This window comes from Acomys russatus, chromosome 25 (assembly GCF_903995435.1).
Source record: "Acomys russatus chromosome 25, mAcoRus1.1, whole genome shotgun sequence".
NCBI lineage: Eukaryota > Metazoa > Chordata > Mammalia > Rodentia > Muridae > Acomys > Acomys russatus.
In genome coordinates this window covers 17,685,564-17,703,605 of record NC_067161.1, presented here as the reverse complement: position 1 = coordinate 17,703,605, position 18,042 = coordinate 17,685,564, and the positions used below count along the sequence as shown (strand labels likewise).

The window sequence follows — 18,042 nt, the reverse complement described above, 5'->3', positions numbered from 1 at the left end:
CAGCCATTGTTAGTCTAGCCAAACCACAGCCTGCAAGCCGCTCTAATAAATTGTGTGTGTGCGCATGTACACGCACATGTGTGTGAGCATGTGTGTTTAAGTATGTACATGTATTCATGCTATCAGTTCTGTTTCTTTACAGAACCCTGACTAATATAAGAGGGAAGACTAAATGGGTAAGAAGAAGGTAAGAGACCAGGGTTCCAAAATGCAAGATTACAGAGGGCAAGAAATGTCCTTTTACTTGTGCTTATGTGTATAAAATGCTTACCTTTATCAAAAAGACAAAGAAAAGAAGTGAACTTAAAGTCAAGTTTAGCAACAATCAGGTATCACAGAGATTGACATTGTTGAAGAGGGTACAGAAATAACATTTACAAAAATGTTGTGCTGCTTAGCGGCTCACTGGAGCTTCCTAAATACATGTGAGATGAATAAGCCATATGGTAAGAAGAAAGTTATTTGGATGTACTGGACAGCAGAGTAACGAAAGAGTGGGAGTTTATGGAGGTCGGACAGGAAGGACATCATTGTGTGAGCTGCGAGTTAGGATCCAAGTCAAAAGGACCCAAGCTAAGAATGGATGAAAGAAACATGAGGTAACTCAGGATGTGAGGGAACACTGAATGAGGTCATTGACACAGAACACTGATATAAAGAAAAGGTGTGGCAGGGGAGTCTACTGTTTCAATACCTCGTGTGTGTGTGTGTGTGTGTGTGTGTGTGTGTGTGTGTGTGTGCGCGCGCGCGCGCGCGATGTCTTTTGCATACAGATATCATTGCCCTGATGATGCTGATATAATTTGACTTGGTCAACAGAGGCTCAGTTGATGTGATGTGAGCCAAAGCTTCCAACATGTTTGGATAGCTTGATTTTATCTCAATCAACACTTTGGCATCAGAACACCATCTTCTTTAGACCTATTCTATAACATACTAAAGCTATCCTGAACCTTGTGAAACCAGCCACACATAACAAACCCATGACCCAAATATGATGAAAAATAACACATATTTCACAAACCACTGAGGCTTGGTGGATACTTAGCTAAAAGACCAGATCAATCTTATTTTATGAGAGAAATGGGACGTGGGGGTGACATCTGTCTTATGACTTTCCTTTCTATTCTTATCTCTTATACCCCCTTTCCCACTAGTTGCTACAGCAACTGTCCCCATGTTAAACTCATCATTACTTGGCTCAAAATTCCCAGTGACTCTCCATTCACTCAGAGTAAATTTCTACCAAGCATCTCTACATGTTTACCCATCTCCCAACCCAGATTCCTCAACAATTTATCTCATCACTCTCAAACCTTATCATATGCTGGGCCTCTCTGCATTCTTTGGACATCTTCCCTGTTTTCTCTTGCAGGCCAACAATATCCTTCTTGTATTACAATAGGTGACATCTTAACCTCATTCTGAAATCTGTTCAAATGTCCCTTTCTCTCAGAAACCTTCCTTTCCCACCCACTGTTGACTGCAGCTCCTGCCCTCTACTCTCTGAACTTCTCCCTTTATTCACTGGCTACTTATTTTACCTAATTAATTACATGCACTATTTTTCATGTTCAAGTGAACTATAAGGTCAACGTGGAAAAGGACTTTTTCTATCCTATTATATTCAGGAGCAAGAATAGTGACTGGAACATGGCTTAGCACAGATCTGATCATTCCATGATCTACATAAATCCTTAGTACATTAAATTCCTATCATAACACAGTAGGCATGATAGTAAGCTAACAAGAAGGCAAGCAAAGGGTGAAGAACCAGGTTCTAGAAGGCCTTGTCAAGTCTGTGTCCAGAGATAAGCCATAGACACAGGGTCTACCATGTACCACTCAGGGAAACTGAGTCAAGTCATCAAATCTGTCTCCTCATCAGTTAAAGTGAAAAAGCACAAACATCTACCAAGTACTGACATATGGAGCATCCATCAAAAGGGAGGGATACAGTATATAGTTCGCTCCCAAGTCATGCAGGAGACAGGTACCCACCAATGACTGGTCACAGGAAGGTACTCTGAGAGGGAGCGGTTATTTAAAAAAAAAAAAAAGCTCCTGGAAAAAAAAAAAAAAAGAGCCTGAAAGGGATTAGGGGTACGAAGCAGAAGAGAATATAGGAACTACAAACGGAAGTAGGAACAGCCTAGCTGGTCTGGGAAACTGGAAAGAGGCTCCTGAGAGCCCAGATAGTAGCAACAGAATCCAAGGAGAAAGAGAGCCAGTTTCTGTGGAAGTGAGGATGGGGTGGGGATAAGTGGATGGGCTTAAGAGCCTATGTATAACCCAACATTTAGTAAGGAATTCCTAGGGTATTAACACAGTGGAACGAGTGCAGCTGGAAAAATCCAACTAGCCTTTTCCTTGTAGATATCCCTCCCTACATCTGTGTGGACATGGTCACCTCCTCCATCCCGAATCTGTTTTCCCACATCAGCAGAAAGCTCGACTGTATTCTATGTGACATTCCCATGTGCCTCTTTGACAGGTTCTTGGAGCTCAGCCTCCTGCCATGTTTTGAAACCATTCCTTTCTCTCTATTCCGCTGCCATGTCTGGTCCTGGCTGCTTCTGCCTGTGCAAATGGGCTCCACTGGTCTCCTCACCTGCAGCCCCTCGCCTCAGCCTCCCCCTCAGTTCTTAAAGTCATACTTTCAACTGGAGATAGCTCCCTATAATTAAATCCTTCAGCAGCTCCCTCAAGCCCTAAAATTGGCAAGTTCTATCTAGGCCATATGCCCTCTGCTCTCAGCCTTGGGGAATTTCACTCAGCTCATGAACTTAGTCTGCATCATCATCCCTCTGAGTTCGCAAACAGTGTCCCATGTATCTGTTTCTCTTTTCTCCTACTTTTTCCACTTCTGTGCACCTGTTAGGTCTTGGCTGAAAGGGCACCTCATGTAAAATGGCTGCCGGACACTCCTCTTGGCTCTTGGGACTCTGTCCTTTTTTTTTTTTTTTTTTTTTTTTTTTTCCCTTTCCTTTTAAAAACTTTATTGCTATTGCCAGCAAACATTTTCTGTAAAGAGGGTCAGACAGTAATCACGTCAGTCTTTGCAGGCTCTACGCTGTCAGTCACAACTACTCAGCTCTGCCCATGAAGCATGAAAGCACCCATAGACAATCCTAAGTGAATGTGCACAGCTGAGTTAGGATAAAACTTTATTTAAACAACAGGCAGCACACTGGGTTTGTCTCCCGGGCTGCAGCTTGCCATTTCCACACCACCATCATCTCTGCATATAGAAGAGTGTCTTGTTCACCAATAGCACTTGAGCAAAGGAGAAAAACGGGGGTGAGTGTGAATTGATAGGTGGTATAAGCGCCAAGCTCCTCTTGTTCAAGAACTCCCAGGACAACATTCATGTACAAGGAGCTGTCTTTTCTAATTTCTTTGTGTTTAAATAATAAAAATATTAACCATATTTGTTGAGTACGTTCTCTTTTAAGTGTGAAATCTAGCCAGTGTGTGCATGTGTGCCTGCGTGTGTGTGCATGTGTGTGTGTGTGTGTGTGTGCATATTTATAAACCCATGGTTCTCAGCCTTCCTAATACCAAGACCCCTCTTTCATAATTCATGTTCATCATCTACATTCAGCCCTTCATTACCCCTTATATTTAGCCTTTCTTGTTGTCTTCTCTTCATGGTATAGTGAACCCACATGCACATTTAATCGGCAGTTCTCAGCCTGTGGGTCACCACCCCTTTGGATGGCCTAAGACCATGAAAAACACAGATATTTACATTATAAGTCATAACAGTAGCAAAGGTACAGTTACGAAGTAGCAACTAAGCACTTTTATGGTTGGTGGCCACCACAACATGAGAAACGGTATTGAAAGAGCACAGCATAAGAAGGTTGAGAGTCCCTGCCTTGGAGGCATTTCAGGCACTTGGAATTAGCACCTTGGCTGGGCTCCTCCCCCATGACCTTCATGGTTAGCTTGGCCTGGCCTGGCCCATGAGCCAGGACCCCAGCCTGGGGTAGAACACCTGTGCACACCTGCCTGACTAACACTTGTGATCCGCTCATGTCCAGGGTGTGGTGACGCTGCCGCCTCTGCCCACTGGGTTCACCTCTACTTTGGCCCCCATGGACCCTTTGAGTTTCATTTCATCACTTGTTCCTTCTCTCTTCTTTTTTTTCTCTGCCCTCTAAGGAAGTTCTGATGCCAGCCTGCCATGTTTCAAAGGCCAGGGGAGAATAGATTGTATCCAAAACTTGAAAAGTGTGAGAAAAACCTGAGAGATGAGAGATGCGATGGAGGCGGCAGTAGCAGGCTCAGTGGCCTTCCAGCGGAGATTTAGCCAATTATAGAAAACACTTCCTTTGGCCCAAAAGCTTGCCATTGAATCAGCCTTGGGGTAGAGTAGGCTGTAATGCTAACCCCCAAAGGGCCGCTCTTCACTCCAAGGCCGGATTTCATCTTTAATTCGTAGATGGTTATCTGAAGTATGCTACTGGGAGGGTGGGAGGGCTCCCAACAAAAGCAGATCCCTGGCTGAAGAGCTGGAGGCAGCTTGGTCTGAACCTGTCCCTTCCCCCTTTCTCACAATGGTCTCTGCCTCCCAGCCAGATCTCACAGCCCGCTGCAGCTCACTGCGATGCTTTAAGTCTGAGCTACCTGCATGAGTGGGTTTGGCTGTGGTGAAGGGCATGACTAGGACATTAATGTTCCTTAGCTATCTATGCATGCTGTGTCTCAGATAAAAGACTAAGGATGTGAGCCACCATTACCTGGGAGTCCAGCTACCGGCGCACATGGAAACCATCCATGAAGACCCCAGGTTCAATCTGCAGCGTGCTCACATGGTTATTCTTCACTAAAATAAGATCTGGCTTTCATTCTTTAGTGACAACTCGTTTGGACAAGACTTTGGATAATTTTTTTTTAAATTTTACTTCTTATCCTTCTGCCAGACTTAGGGAACTAAACGTTGAGCGTGTGCGTGTGCGTGTGTGCGTGTGCGTGTGTGTGCGCGCGCGTGTGTGCATGCCCAAGATGTAAGGGAAACTGGTATGAGACAAGCTCATTGTAAACAAGGAGATATTTGTTTCTTTTCATCAAAAGACCATGGATCGCTAAGGAATGCGCACGCTGCCTACTTGTAAGAAGGAGGAAGAGCTCCTGGGGAGAATACACGAAGCTATGGACAGCTAATCTCAAGAGTATTTGGCAATTCCTGGCTCACGTTTGTGGCAGAGAGACTGGGACATCAATATAGAATGATTTTGAAAAAGTCATGGTTGAATTGTACAGAGATGCAGGAGAACGGGACACCAGATCTTCCACTAAGCAGTGACCAGGACAGCTGGTGGCCCAGCTGCCTGGAGAGCCCCATATAAGTTCCCTGAAGTCAGAGGCAGAATAACATTTCTGGTTTTGTTTTACTTTTTGCTGGTTCTTTGCAAATTTCATATCATGCACCCCAATCCCACTCATCTCCCCCTCTGATAACCCTGTTCTCCACCCTTGCAACCTCCCCTCCAACAAAGAAAAAGAAACTCATTGCGGAAGCCATAGTGTCCCCCCTCAGTTCACCCTTTGTTCACTCTTCTTTGCTTGCAAATAGTCATTGCAATGACTCGATGGTCTGGTTCAAGACTCTGGCTTCTGCTACTCTGTCAATACTGGAACCTCACCAGGACTCTTGTTGGGTATCCTGTTGTTGCCCTGGATCTGTAAGACAGGCCCCTTCATGCACCCCAGCAGTTCCCTGATGGGGGAGATGTTGGAGTGGGACAATTCAAAGCCCAGGATCTGGGCCTGAGAAGTCAGCCTGCCAGCTTTCCCACTCTCCTGCCCTCGGGGCCAGCTCGCCAGAAACCTCCACATCCAGAGCCAGCTCTACCCTGATGCCCAGGCAAGATACAGGGCCTGCTCTCCCAGGTGTTGCAGTAGATGAAGGACAGGACCAGCTCTCCTGCTCTGGTGCTGAGGACCTCAGGGGCCAGCTCTTCTGTCTGGCATTGGTGGCAAGGGGTGAGAGGTGAAGGGCATCTTTCCTTCACCCATGTCACTGCACCCAGCTTTGCCACACTCATATTCTAGGGGCTGGGTCACCTACAACTCCCACAATGTGCGGGCCCTGCTCTCCAGAGTCCCACAGTTGGCTAGGGGTAGTGTCAGCTCTTCTGTTCTCCTGCCCACAGGGTCAACTCTCACAGGATGCACTGGTGAGGGGTGGGGCCGGTTCTGCACAGCCCTCAGACATGAACATGTCCCTGGGTGCGGTTCAGACCAGAGAAGTCCACCTGGCCTTTGCTGGTAACAGACCCCTACTGCTGTAGGGCCATGAACCCAGACGTGGTCCCCTGGTGGCGGCACAGGCCAGGATGCCACCATGGTCTCAGGTGGCGTTACTGGTTGCTCACATTAGGCTATTCCTCTCTACCCTCGATTCTCCAGTTCTGCCTCTCCACATCCTTCTGCTTCACTTTCTCTTCCATTTCTCCTTCACCACTTACTTTGCTCCTCTTAGTGACTCCCAGCATCTCTCAGTGTCTGAGGTCACCTCAGGAGTGTTCTCAAGAGTCCTATGGCCCGCTCATGCATTATGGTGCCTGATAGGGGTTATCTTGGGTATTGTCTGCTCCCTCCCACGCCTGCGCAGTACCAGACTGGTGGTTATCTCTGGCTTGCTCCTTATCCATCTTGCCCAAGTGACCCCTTGCAAGGGTTGTCTGACTTGGGCTCACTCCTGCTCAGGGCCTGCAATCCCAGACCGGGTTCTTCTAGTCTCTCTCTGTCTTGCTCCCTGTCCTGGGATCCCATCCAGGCCTGCCTGGAGTCACATTGGCTAACTTTCTGGGCCCCTGGTGCCAGACTGGTAGTCATCTCAGGCTTACTTTTTTCTTTTCTCTCCTTTTCTTTTTTCTTCAGGCAATGTTAGCCTATTAATCATTCAGACCATTAAGTGTACACATAGCCTCTCTCCTCTCTGCCACCTATTGACGCACAGGTGACACAGCATCCACACCTGCAGCATCTTTAGTGGCAGAGCAGTATAACTTTGTTTCTCTACCTAACAACCACGCTACAAACAGCCTCTGTTTGCTAAAGGCACTGTACATATTTGCTGCATGAACGAACCGGTGAATAGACTACAGTCCGGAGGAAGAGACCAGCACCTACCTGAGGACACAGCTCATTCAGAATAGACCCAGAATATCACCCATAGTCCTAAAAAAGAAGGGAAGACCACCAGCTGAGCCTCAGGGTAAAGAAGAATGTTTAAAACAAAACAAAAACCAACAAACAAAAACCAGAACTCTGTACTGGAGAGGGAAGGAAGCAATGGCCCAGTTTCCTGGTTCTTCAGAGAAGCAGCGTGTAAAGGAACTGAAGGGTCAGCATGGTGTCTAAAGCCAAACCCCAAATTTGGCTCCAAGTCTACCATGTACACAGTGGAGTGGGGGCATGTTTTAGAGGTTACAAAGAGCGGAGAAGGGGCAGGGGAGTGGCGTGTGCTCCTGGACTGACTTCGAGGTCTGCTCATAAGCCATGCTCCTTTCAACCACAGGCCGTTTACATGTGCTCTGTGCTTACCTATAGCCTCATGCCCTTACACAACACTTTTAATGCCCTCAGACCTTTTCCTCCTCCATCACTACCTCAGAGAAGTTCTCTCTGGCCAGCACTCCCTACCACATCAAATCAAACCCAGGAGGCCTTTTGGCAGCTCTGAGTTCCCACATGGTGCTTGTTACAATCGCTATTTTCCATTCATTCCTTGTGACTCTTTGATCAACAAGTCTCTGCACTGTCCATACACACTAGCCACTGACCACATGTGGCTATTTAACTGAAATGAAATAAAAATCTCTAATTCAGCCCTTTGGCTATACTGGCCACATCTTAAGTCCTCAATAGCTATACATGTCAAGTGGCAATTATACTGGACACATTCCCCCAACACACACACACACACACACACACACACACACACACACACTGCAGAATGTTCTGCTGGACAGTGCTGTGCTACATAAAGTCAAAATGGACAAATGAGTGGAACAGGAATCTAATGGTTCTTAGGATGGAGAAAGGTGAGCAAGTCAACGTGAGTCAGTGCTACACAAGAGTCTCCTAGAACAGAACTATCCTCATATGTGAGACTTGTAAAAGCTGAGTAGGAGAGGCAATATTTATGTTGGGCTTTGAAGACTGGATAGGAGTTTGGCAGCAGAGAAGTACGGCGTTAGAGATGAAACAACACCTGAGCAGTGCCGTGGTTGCAGCCAAGAGGGCTGTCCTGGTTTCACATTCATTGCTCTGATAGACTACCTGGACATAAAGCCTTAAGGGACAATGTACCAATTTGGCTTTCAAAACCAGGTTACAGTCCATCATGTGTGGAAGTTAAGGCAGAGCTCTGAAAACAAATCTAGAGTGAAGAGCAGGGAGAGAGAGAGAGAGAGAGAGAGAGAGAGAGAGAGAGAGAGAGAGAGAGAGAGAGAGAGGGAGAGAGAGAGAGAGGGAGGGAATACGCAGATGATTTCTGTTCTTCCCTCTGTCTATTCTTACACATATGTGGTCCAGGACGCAATACTAGGGAATGATGCCGCCCACAGTGGGCTAGGTCTTCCAACATCTAAGAATGTATTGAAGACAGTCCACATAGATATGCCCTTGGGGTGCCCTAATCGAAATAGTCCTTCATTGAGAATCATTTCTCAGGTGCCTCTAGACTTTTGTCAAATTTACAATTTAAGCCAACCGTCGCAACGGTCATGTCTGGGGATAAACAATACTCCATCCTGAGCGCCATATAAATGCACATATTGGAGATCTTGAACGGGAAGCTAAGGCCACTGGATTTGACTCAGCTGCAACTTCAGGGGTAAGAGTACTGTGCACCTGCTGTCGGCCGACGCTGTGAGACCCATCTCACATGGGCAGCATACCTGTGGCATGACTCCTACAAGGATCATTATAAATAAAAACTCGGATTTCTGTGAGTCACATGAGGTCAAGTGAGCTGAGTAAGCTGCCACAAAGCCACATGGCTGAGAAGTGGTAACACTGTGGTCACTGACATGGAGCTCTGAAGACAAACGGAACACAGGCGCGCCGGGATCACCAGCCTCCGTGTGGGCTGGGGCTGCTAAAAGCAGACACTGAATTAGTATTTGCTTTGGAGAAATGCCTCAAGCTGCAGAGGAGACGGAAGACAGGGAGAGAGGGCTAAGGTTAGCGCACTGCAAGGCTAGGGTGTTGCCAGCTTCAGAATGGAGCACTCTGGGGTTGACCTTGAACCTGTCTCTTTGAGCTCTGTGTGCATGGTCTGACCAATTTCGTCAACAACAATCCTTTGCCGGGTAGCAATAAGGGCTTAGTGAAGTCGGTAGTGGCCGTAACAGCTATCAAGAACATACTAATGGAGTTTATGAAGAAGCTGATAGAACTCGGCCTCTTTCTCTAGGTTTTCAGAGGCAGGGATGACAGATGCTCTGTAGTTTGGATCATGTTAGGACTTGACATCAGAAGGAAAACTGGGTCTAGGAAAGGAACAGAGTTCCTGCAAAGGTTTGGAAAGGAGTGGAAAGGCAAATGATACTGCAACCAAAGTTTGCAGGTGACGCAGATGTAAGGCAGTGCAGAGAAGAAAGGCTTGGGTGACACAAACAAAGGTCAGGGACTTACTTCCCTTGAATTCTCAACCGAGAAGACCAGCAGAGACCGTGATGAGTAGGGAGGCAGAGCTACACTGAAGGCTTCACAGGACTCTTTTCAATCAAGAAGTCAGGGTGCTGAGCTGCCAAAACTTCCAAAGCCACATCATAGAGTGCTCCCCCCATGCCAGCCCCAAAGCTGCCCAAGCTTCAACTCTCCACCTACTGACAAGCCCATGTGGCATGGCTGCCAGGTGGCCATGTCTGGGGGGATCACACCTCAGACTTGACTAAATGGGCAGACAGATAGCTAACTAGCTAAGGCAGCCAGAGCTGTTCAGTTTCCTGGTATACAGCACTGTCACTCAGGACACCATCTAGGGACCAGCAGCATCAGCATCACCCAGAAGCATCTGGGAAGCCGAACAATGGACTGCAGAGATGCTCTATCAGTCAAGTCCTTCCCTTGCAAGCATAAGGAGCTGAAGTCAATCCCCCTGAATACATGTGAAGGGGGCAGGTATTAGGTGGTGTATGCTTGTACTCCAAGTGCTGAGAGGCACAGAGCCTGGATCCACAGAATTCACTGGCTTGAGAGCTTTGCCTAATCTAGCCTACATGTGAGGTCTACATGGCAAGTTCCAAGCCAATAAGAGAGCTTGTGAAATAAAATAAAAAAGAAAGGAGGGAACCGGAAGTGCGGTAGGGAGGTACGTGTGAGCATAAGGGTAAGACTTGGAGTTGTCCTCTGTTCACCATGAGTACGCATGCACATATATACACACACTCAGGCCTGTATCAGATGCACTGAATCTGTCTGTCTGTCATCTGTCAGCCACATCTCCAGGTGACTCGCATGAACATCCAGGCTTCGGGGTTTAGAGTCCTGCAGACAGACTGCTTACTTCCTCTTGCGCACTTACTGCTTCACTGACCTCAGGCAATGACTGAACCTTTCTAGGCCTCCATTCTTCATCTGGCCAAATGGGGAGCAAGGGAGCTAACACACAGGGCCATGCTGAGGCTTCCCTGTGCATATGGAAGTGGTTAACACAGCCGTGCGGCTGCTAAGTGTTGAGTTAATGCTAGTGATGGTTATTGAAAACACGGTGCTCCGGGCCAGAGGCAGAGTAATGGTCCACTTGGCTACTCTTTAGGTAACAAGCTGCTCGTGAAGAGATGAAATTGGTTAAAAAAAAAAAAAAAAAACTAAGACGAGAGGAGGCTTCCACTGATGCAGGATCCTCCCCCAGGTACGGAGATTTATCTCTCAATGCATTGGAGCCTCTAGCCCTCAGAGAACTACGTCTGGCCCACTGACATGGGCCGCAGCTCAGGACAACAAGATTAAGGCCAGAGCCAACATCAACAGTGAAATAGACTCCAGCCACTCTTCTGGTAAGATCAGTAGACACCAGGCCTGCAGCCTTAGGGCCCATTCTCTGAGGTCAGGGGCACTAAGGATGAATGACTCTGTAAGTCTGCCTGGCAGAGGCTCAGAACCAGAAGAACCAGGAAGGACCACCCCCAGAGCACCGCTGGACCTCTAACAGAAGTGCTGGCACTAGCTTATCACACTGCAGAGACCCGGCAGCAGTGCCAGCAAGGCTTTCTGGGGGAGCTCCTTGACCACGACACCAGCTCCCTGCTTTACAAGGTTTAGCTGAGCTAATCCTCCCTCTCTCCTTACAAGGTCCAGACCCCATCTGGCTTCGAGAGCTGAAGACACCCGCCCACAATTCAGAGTACTGTTTAGTGCCACACGTGGTGCTTTTCCCACATCTGTATCTTGATGCCCAAAACTCCCTGTTGGCTGGCTGGCCTGCCTGTGTGTGAGGGTCACCTGAGCTGCCCGGAGAAGGCTGAATGGGGGTAAGCTTCCATCCTGGGATTTCTTGAACCCACTCAGAGGCTGGCTTCTCCAGGGGATCACAGCCTGTTTATCACTGTAGCTACAAACAGGCATCACCCAACAGCAGAGCACTGTGAGAGCCGAGTGTTCACCGTGTGGCTTCCCCACCCCCCTCACTCTGAGAGCCTTCTGAGACCCTGACATGTCCCAGCTACTTTTCCTCAGTCCATTGCTGCATGTGCTGAAATCGCTTCAGGACCACTGCCGCACGCTATGAGCTTCTGCTCCAAGATGCATCTTCAGTGGACATCTACTCGCTTACTCGCCAGGTAGCCCAAGCAGGCAGGGGTCCTCATCCATTGCACTTCACACAGCGTGTCTCAGCATCATCCTCACACAGGCTGAGCCTCTCCTGACCTGGCCAATCAGCTCCTAGCTGGTGCGGAGGAATGCACTGTTTGGAATATTCTGGGGCTCTGTGTGGCCAGTAGTCCCATGGGCACCAGACCACGTGATGATGCTAAAATCAACCCAGTGTAAACAAGCCCTCTTTATTACACACTAAAAGATGGGTCTTAAACAAAGGCAAGGAAAATCTTAAATTGGAGGTTTATTAATAAACAAACAAAAACAAAAACAAAAACCCTCAAAAAAAAACACTTAAAGAATAATCTCAAATGGTTTCCAGAACCCTGTATTCTGGACAAGCACTGGAGGTTTTTTTTTTTTTCTTTCTTTCTTCAACGCCACCAAAATAATGGTTATCCTCTTCACCTGCAGATGAAGCTGGCTGTGATGTGACCTCTCCACTTCCTTCCTTCCTTCTCCCTCCACCCTTTCTTCATTCACTCACTCCCTTTCTTCATGCCCACTCTTTCTCCCCCATCTCCCTCCCCTCCTTCTTCCTTTCTCTAGTTTGTATAAGAAAAATACCTTCCCAAAGCACAGAAAAGAAAGGAGCTAGTGTGTACTTTTGGAAGGAGAACCAGGACCCAGATAAGTGAGTGGTCTTTTTCATACCTTTTACTGACTTCTAATCCTCGCCGGCCTTGCACCATGAACAGGCAATACCGTCTCTCTTTCAACTTCCACAGTAGTCAACAGAGACAATAAAAAACACGTGTTCTTGGTGAGAAAAACATGACTTGTCACGTGCCTACTCCAGGCTGGCCCTTCCAATCAATTTGGTTCCCTAAAACACGGCACAGGATTCAAAGGACAGGTGACCTTTGAGGACAAACACAGAGTTCCTTCCTCAATTCTACCACATCCATCATCTCCTTCTACTTATCCAAGCCTTTATCAGTTCCCGCTTCCTTCCACCTCCTAGTCTTCAATTAAACACTGGTCTGGCTTCTACTGAGAATGTACTTTGCCCCTGATGCACATCCCCTTAGGCTTGTCTTTACTAGAGGCTGCTCTCGTCCTTGGTACTACAAGAGGCCAGGATTTCAGCCAATACATTCTCCTTTGGACCCCGTTCCCTATGTGCTAGCTGCTGGCTTTCTTGTGTAATCAAGCTTAAGCTCTTGTAAAAAATCCTAAGGGCAAAAGTGAATCATCCACACCAGGGTCAGAAACCTGGCCCACGCCATCAGAAAAAACCATGATGACTCAGAATGAATATGGCTCCGAAAATGAGTGCTTCCCCTCTGCTCGGGCCGTTTTGTTTAGACACCACTTCTTCCCATTCAACAGGCTGTCATTATGTGAGCGCCAATGAACCAGGCGGAATCACGGACACAATATATCACTGTTCAGCGCTGCCAGAATTGGAACATAAAGGCCACTTAACTCGGAGCAAAATCAGGGAGCCCACAAATTAGTCACCACAGAGATGCCAAGACCATGTTCGGCTATTCACTGCACTCAACAGTATTGCACATCTGAATGGGTTTAAGGCTTCTCAGAGGGCCGCGTGGAGAAATTTGATTGCTGTTTCTGTTGCAGGCGCTGGTTGCCACTAACGCTCTCCTCTTGGGCTGTGGCATATTAAATCAGCAGTCCCTTTGCCTCCAAATGCCTTTCTAGCTCTGGTGCTTCTTTGACCTCCACCTACCAGCTCCCAGTGGCACATCTGCATTTTGCCAAGTCTCTGGTGTCTTCCTCTCAAGGATAATGCAGAATGGCAAGTGTACAGTTCAACAGGAAGCTGTTTCTTTCTCCACAGCGTCGTCTGCTCACCCGAGAGTCAAGGTTGTAGGGGTGTGGGTTATCTCTTAATGTTACTATGGCGAGCACTACGGGAAGTACACAAGGACGTGTGTGTGAGCAGTTTCATTAAAAGGCCATTATGGCTCGGCTGTGTGGTGAGCTGTGCAAGCTAATGACCAGGTATTGTCAGATACTCAAAGGCTCTTGGCTTTCCTCCCTGAATAATAAACTGATTTGTTTCTTGGGTGGCGTGTGTGTGTGTGTGTGTGTGTGTGTGTGTGTTTAAGTAAATTTGGGATGGCGCTGTCAAAGAGTCTCAATCATTCATATACCGCTTTGTTGTCATTCTTCAGTGTCATCTAAATAACAATAATAAATAAATAATAAATGAAAAGGAATAAAACACGCACACACAGAGATTAACTTGCGTTTCCGATTTTTCACTTAAACACTGAGTGGAGCCTCATTCTCAGCAAACGTATCTATCAGGGCTATGTGCTTAAAAAGAGTTCTTTACTTAACACGCATCTCAAGCACACACACCGAGAGCAATCCATACAAGTGAAAGTGAAAATGCCATGCACTTGTATACCGTGCTACACCTCAGAGCATTTGGGGGAAAAAACAGTAGCACAGACTTCTACAGAACACTGTGACTTTCTTTTCCACTGTTGCCAACAAGGAACCGTGTGGCCAGCAGATGCTCAGTATCAATTTGATGACTGCTGATTTGATCTCTGGTGGCAATTATCTGTCAGGATTGTGATGAGTAAGGGAGGGAAAGCCTCTAAGCAACTATCTCCATCATCTCTAAGCCTAGAGAGACCGAAGCTACCATGTAAACACCTTTGCTCTGGTTTTCTTGATTTAAACACCAGGGTGCAAGGAAAGTGACAAAGTTAAGCCACAGCTTACTTCTAGCAAAACAAGAGAGCAGAATAGTCAAAAAGTGATGATAGGGTGCTGCCTTAAGGATCTTTTGAGGAGGAAGTCTGGAGCCTCACACTCAGATTGCTCATAGGACTGGCTTAAGGACTCACACTGCAGCCACTGTCATCCTAACACAAGTACCTGGAATGGTGGCAGAAAGGTACCCCCACCCCCACCCTGATGCCACCCCCTTCCCAGCCAACCTGATCACAGGCAGTTCTTAACAAAACAGCCAAAGCCTGGGAATTCATGCACAGAGGAGACAAACAACCCAAATGGGAAGGTCTTCCTCTCACAAGAGATACCGAGCTACATGGAAAATTCCATACCCCAGTTCAAAGGGGGCAGTGTGAGCCAATAAATTTAGCTGCACGGGTTATTAAAAGCAATTGTATATTCAGCCTGACTGTTTTATGCATGTGTCTTTCCCATAGCTGAAACATATGTGAGGCCAGAGAGAGTTCCCAGGGAGCTTGGTGCCCATTCTGATTGCATCTGACATGCTATGTGTCACTATGAAGGATGCTTCCAAGGCTGACTTGTCGCCTGAAATCTGCAGAAAGGTTGTTTTTGGAACGACATGTCTTCAGAAGGACCGTGTAGTAATTCAATTGGCAGCCAGACGGAGCAGGGACAGTTCCTTTTGTTGGCTGCTTGTAACACCTCATCTTACCAAAAGAGTCTTGTCAGAGAGTGAATAATTCATGTTCTCTTGCTAGATGGGCTTAGCAGGTAGGTGTCCTGCCAAGTCAAACAAAGGTGGTAGATGCCCCTTTAGAGATCAGTGCAAATCAGACTCTTGCTTGATGGGGGATTCAGCGCTCTCCAGACCTTGATCCACAACCTGTGTGATCTCAAGGTCAGAAGACACATCGGAAGGCAGAGCTCGGGGTGGGGAGGCCAGAAAGCATTGCATCAGAGATCACATACACAGCTCTCTCCTATTTCTCCCTGGGCTTCTAAGAGAGACCTCTGCAGATGAAAAAGGTTTTGAAATTCCAAAAAAAAAAAAAAATGTTGTACAGAATCGGTCCTTGTCAAATAAATCAACCAAGAAAAAACAAATCCAGTAAAGACTTTGTTTTTATCCCAAGGGCTGGCCCAGAGGTCTGTTTCTGTAGGAATGCCTGTGAATCTTTCTTCCAGATCGTCGGTGGCGGCATCACAGAGGGAAAGGAGGAGACTGTAGAAAGTGGGGGAAGGACTGAGGTAGGTCCTGCGTTGTCTTTGGCTCTGTCTTCGGAGCCCACTTACAAAGCAGAAAGAATAGGTGGGCTTGTGACTTTGTAGTCATACCATGCCTATTACCAGTTATACAAGAAGACACAGAGGGTGAGGCTATCTATACATATGAGGGATGGCAAGTTCATTCCCTTGAGGGTAAAGGGAGATGCTTTCAAATCTGGGCTCTACTGTTCACATTAAGGAGATTTTAGACTTTGGTGGGGTTTATTGTTTGTGCTTTTTTTACTGGCAAAATGGAGGATATCAACATGCACCACATGCAATCACGGGAAGAATAAAATATGCAAACAGATGCAAGCACACCATAAGAGGACACTATATAAATTAGACAGTAAAAAAATTCCTGCGATAAGACATTGTCCAGAGGGGCGGGGCTCAAAAGCTCCCACTCTTGACTGATGATGAGCTACTGACAGCTGACAACTTCGGGGAGAAAGTCAGTCTTCTTTAAGACTCTGAATGGCCCTACACTCATGAGTACATGGGTGTTATAAATGGGAATCAGAGGGTCACTAAAATGAGAGGGGGGGAGGGAAGTGAGGCTGAATCTCGGAGGAATTAAAGGGACCACAAGAGAATGAACATGATCAAGATACATTGTATTAAACTCTCAAAGAACCAATAAAATATTATATTAAAACAGAGATTACCCAGTTTATTACATAATATAAATATATGCTGTGTTTACTATACCATATTTATTCTACCTAGCTTCAAATGGTTAAAAATAAAATGTACATACTAAAATACGAAATAACATTTAAACCCATTTATTATATTCGTCATAAATAATGCCTCAACAGGAAATGCTGCTTATTAAGGATGCTTAAGGCAATATGTGGCTGGGCATCTCCTCCACCCCAAATCCTCATGCCTGTCATCTGACTGGTTTTAAAGCACAGCCTAGAAGAAATGGTTTGCCAGTGGGTGCTTCACTAGGAGAGGAAGACATTTCTACGTCTTGCCATTTCCATTCAGGGGTGGGTGGGAAGGAGGGAGCTGAAGAATAAGCAAGCAAATCTTCTCTAATAAGGAGAAAACAAGAACAAGAATGAGGAGTAAGAGCAGGGCGTGGGGGTCTGGCCAAACTGGTTGACATTCTCACTGGGACTCCAAAGCAGATCTGGCTCACATCCTGCAGGTATATCTATACTGTGAGGACTATCCAACCGGGTTGACAAGGTTCAATTCAATTTCAGTAATGGAGGGGTGGGGGAGGGGACCTGGAACGTCCTGAGGCCAACCATCTCAGAAAGATGTGGCAGGGACGGACACACACACACACACACACACACACACACACACACACGGACACACACACACACACACGGACACACACACACACACACGGACACACACACACACACACACACGGACACACACACACACACACACACACACACACACACACACACACACACACACGCAAGCAAGCTTGTGGTCAGGGGAAGGCCTCCCTGAGGTTAGTCAGCCACTAAGTACTAAAAAGCTGGATTATGCTACCAAGGGAGAGCAGTAGGTGAGAGCTTCTGGCAGAGGGAAAATCGGAGTGAGGGGAGAGTAACGCTGGAGAGGGCAGCAAGAGGCAGACCCCTTCAAAGAGCACCATGGCAAGGAAAGGGACCTTGACTCTGTTAGCCTAGGGAGACAGAGGATGGGACTCACGCAGCCTTTGCTTGGGATGTTCACCCTAGTGGCTCTGGTATGGAGAACACTGTCCACGTAGCCAGAGTGGAATCTGTCAGGGAAGAGAGGTCTGCTATCCCTCCAGCATCACATGATGATAGAGTGACGGAGGCAAGGAGACCCACAAGAGGCCAGAGGGAGCAGGTGGCCCCCAACCACTGTTCTGAAAACGAACTTTCCTCTAGCCTCTGACACTCTGAATTCCCACCATTATTTGACTCACCACTGCCAGCTTGGAGGCGTGGGGATGCAGGTCTGTGCAAACCAGAGCTCTGTGGAACAAATGGGGAGCAAAGGGGAATGGGCAGGCTTGTGCAGGGGAGGGTCTCCTGCCTTTGAATGGCAGGATAGATTCCTCAAGAGGAGAAGCTAAGCCCTGCTCTGCTTTCAGGAAAGAACACAGGGGCTTTTAAAGAGTCCCGCCTTCCTACTTAAGCACAGGCCCCCTATAGACCTGGGGCACCTTGAAAGGAGGAAAAGCTCTGGCTCCTGGTGGAGCTGCTCTCTGCTCTGTGGGGCTGGAGGCAGAAAACAAAAAGCCCACTTTCCTCC

The 18,042-nt window shown here is 47.2% G+C and overlaps 1 protein-coding gene and 1 pseudogene across 1 annotated transcript in view; both read right to left on the bottom strand.

The window, feature by feature from the left end:
- Slit3 (slit guidance ligand 3) overlaps window positions 1-18,042 on the bottom strand; it is a 588,765-nt gene that overhangs the window by 491,002 nt on the left and 79,721 nt on the right. The gene's annotated exons all lie outside the window — the stretch shown is intronic.
- LOC127208869 (uncharacterized) lies at window positions 6,894-7,010 on the bottom strand (annotated as a pseudogene).